We start from the raw sequence: 3,493 nt of genomic DNA, 5'->3' as shown, positions 1-3,493 counted from the left end.
CGCACATTCCAGGACCGCCTGCTGCCGCCGCCGGGGCACTGCCTACCTGCCGGCTTAATGAGCCCATCGTGACCTAGCCGGCTATGCCGAGGAAAGAGGCGGCCGGGCTTGGGGCGAGATCTCAGACAGCGCCCCCCCGCGCCGGATCCGCGGCGAATGCCCCCGCGCCCGGTAGGCAGGCGGCCCTTGCGCCCTGAGCCCCGGCTGTGCTGCCGCGCGCCCGCCCCGCCTTATCACAGGCCCCAGGATCCCAGCCAGGGCGGCCTAGCGGGGCTCCTCGTTTTCCCCAGGTTTCTCCTACCCAAGAACCTGAATCGTCTGGTTTAGCTACTCTGAGACCGAAAAGGTCAGTGACGTTGAGACTTAAGTAGAAGCCAACTGGAAACTCAGGGACAAATCCTTCCAAAACAAAGCCAGGATTGTTTGGTCTTTTCAGGCTCGGAGATGCCTTCTGTCCTGGTAGCTTGGACAGACACTTGGCCAGCTGGAGCCTTGGATCTGCGACAGGCTGAGAAAAACGCAGGGCTGCTCACCACCAGAACCTCCCACTTGCCTGTCCGGGCTTGGGCAAAACTTGACCCTTATTTCTTTTGCTCTGCCCTGTATTCCAGGTGTGGCCACATGTTTTTCCATCCTGGCTTTGAGAAGACCTGTCCCAGGGAGACCCCATCATGAAGCTGATGGAAGTAACAGCCCAATTATGTGTGGAGCAAACGTTTCCCCCAGAAGGGCATCTCTGGTGGCTCAGACCATAGAGAATCTGACCGCAATGCAGGGGACCTGGGTTCCATCTTGGTGGGGAAGATCCCCTGGAGGAGGAAATGGCAACCCATTCCAGTATTCTTCCCTGGGGAATGCCATGGCCAGAGGAGCCTGGCAGGCTACAGTCCATTGGGGCTGCAAAAAGTTGGTCACAACTGAGCAACTAACACTTTCACTTTCTTGGGGAAAGAGCAGGGTCCCTTTCCAGTGGAGGTTAGAGAGGTTAGCGGACATAGGATTCCTTAGAGTTGCTGAGCTGGGATCAAACTTGGGTTTTATTCCAATACCCAGGCCCTTTCCCTCTGTCAAATGGCCCTGGTTTTACAGCCGAGGAAAAGGCTTAACAAGTTAATTTGTTGCTCAGCTGCCAGCAAATAGTGGAAGTGCCCCACTGAAACTAGGGTGGTTTCCTTTTCTGGCCATAAGGGGGAAAAACTCAGGAGTACTGCTTCCAGGAAACCAGAGCCAGGCTCTCTGGGGCTGAAAAGTTAGTTGGTCACTTATACTATCTCCTACGTCCAACTGCCTGACACCAGTGTCTTGTTTTGCCCCTTGCTTTTTCCCTGCCTTTGTCTGCTGTGTGTAAAATGGGAATAATGGTCTCTGTTAAAGTGAGCTAAAATATATATAACACATAGAACAGTACCTGGCACACGAGGAGTGCATGTTAACCATGAGAGCTTCACTGGAAGCCTCTGGTGTTGGGAGATGAGTGGGAAGCTTTGATTGGACTCATCTGGAACCTTGGAAGTCTGAGGTCATTACTCCACAGTCTCAAATGCTGGTCATTTTAGTCCAAGGGCTGACACATATTGCTTGAGAGTGGGCACTAGAAATCAAATCTAGTGGGCCTGTTCTTATTATTGGAGAGAGAAGGATTTTGCCAGTGGGTGCTGGTCTTAAAATCCAGCCCTTGGAGACAGTGAGCAAGCAGCACCTCTCCTGGGAGCGACTTCTACAGCAGAGTCCACCAGTGATAGGGATCTGCTGGCATGTGTTCACTGAGCTCAGCTCTATCTCTGGCCCTGGGCAGGAGGCAGAGTCATCTCAGGGACTCCCAGGGCAGGCCTTAGTTGCTCATTGGTCCTGCTGAGTCTCCCCCAGTAGGTATGGACTCTGTATGGGATATGGATCTAACTCTATCCACAATGCCTTCCTATCACTCCCAACAAGGATCTGACAAATGGAAATTTCAGAAAACCTGGAGAAGGTCTCAGGTCTCCCTTTTATGGTCCAATGAAAAAGGCAAAATACCGGTTCAGTCAGGAGGTTTTTTTTTTTTAATGGATTCCATTTACAGGTCAGAGATGATATCTGTTTGATTCTGGTTTTGGATTGTAGGGTTTTATATTACTTTGTGTGTGCTAAGTCACTTTAGTCGTATCCAACTCTTTGGAACCCTGTGAACTGTAGCCCGCCAGGCTCTTCTGTCCTTGGGGATTCTCCAGGCACCATGCCCTCCTCCAGGGTATCTTCCTGATCCAGGGATCGAACCTGAATCTCTTATGTCCCCTGCATTGGCAGGTGAGTTCTTCACCACTAGCAAAAGGGTGGATAGGGTGTGGGCATATAAAGTCTATAATTTGTCCCTTTAGGGGAACATACTTTCCTATCTTCATTCCAATCCTAATACAGAAGGCTATCATAACTCAGCACTATAAAGCACAGCCTGTGCTTACCCATAAACTTCTAAACTGCTTTCCTTCAGCAAACTTGATCGGCATACTGTTGTCCTACAAGGTAGAACTGACTGATTTAGATGGGCCCACCTAGAGGCCACACAGTATCTTGTCCAAAGTTACAATCTCTGTGCTAATACATGTCCACATTCCTTATTGAGTCCCTGGGGCCAGATGTAGTTCAGAATATAAAAATTTATATTTTTAGAAAGTAAGATGCAGATACTCCAATGGGACTTGGGCAGTACCCTGTGATCAAACTCATTGATATTTTTACTGTAAAAATGTATACATATTGGTATTAAGTGGAATAAATTTTATTTTATACATCAGGCTAGGGCATGGAATGAGTTTTTAAATGGCAGATTAGAGATCATGACTGCTTTTTTTTTTTTGGCCATGGCCAAGTATTTTATATTTATTTATAATATTTTACGTGTGTAGGGTATTTTACATTATATATACATGTTTTCCATTTGTCTATACTTTTACTATAAACATTTTTGTTTTTATTATTTTTTTGTTTGTTTTTGGCTGTGCAGGCTCTTAGTTCTTCGTGTGTGTGCGCGTGTGCACACTCAGTAAACCAGGGGTCAAACCCATGCCCCCTTCAGCTTGGAGTCCTTGGACCACCAGAGAATTCCCTATAAACATTTTTTAAATGCTTCATGAATTTGCATGTCATCCTTGCACAGGGACCATGTTAATCTTCTCTGTATCGTTCCAGTTTTAGTATGTGTGCTGCCGAAACAAGCACCCTATAAACATTTTTAAACATGCAGAAAAGTGGAAATATTTTTACACTACATATGTGTATACATTCTACCTAGATTTTGTAATAAACATTTTACTATACTACTTGCTTTTATTATGTATCTATCCTACCAGTTTTCTTGTTAATCCACTATTTTGCTTAATTTTTAAAAGTCAGTTCACTTCAGCTATAAATTCTTCAGCATGCATATTAGTAACCAGAGTTCAATATTTCCTTCTGGTTTATTTTCTAAGTAATATTTACAAAAGTGAATGCAAATTGTAAATGTATCTTTTGA

General features: G+C 46.0%; 1 non-coding gene across 1 annotated transcript; it reads right to left on the bottom strand.

The window, feature by feature from the left end:
• Nucleotides 1–3,091: 3,091 nt before the first annotated feature.
• On the bottom strand, nt 3,092–3,198 carry LOC139183760 (U6 spliceosomal RNA). Its single transcript, XR_011567377.1, has one exon. It is a non-coding gene; the product is annotated as a U6 spliceosomal RNA (small nuclear RNA).
• Between the last annotated feature and the right edge of the window lie 295 nt (nt 3,199–3,493).

Source organism: Bos indicus, chromosome 6 (genome assembly GCF_029378745.1).
Source record: "Bos indicus isolate NIAB-ARS_2022 breed Sahiwal x Tharparkar chromosome 6, NIAB-ARS_B.indTharparkar_mat_pri_1.0, whole genome shotgun sequence".
Lineage (NCBI taxonomy): Eukaryota > Metazoa > Chordata > Mammalia > Artiodactyla > Bovidae > Bos > Bos indicus.
This window is presented reverse-complemented; position numbering and strand designations above follow the sequence as displayed.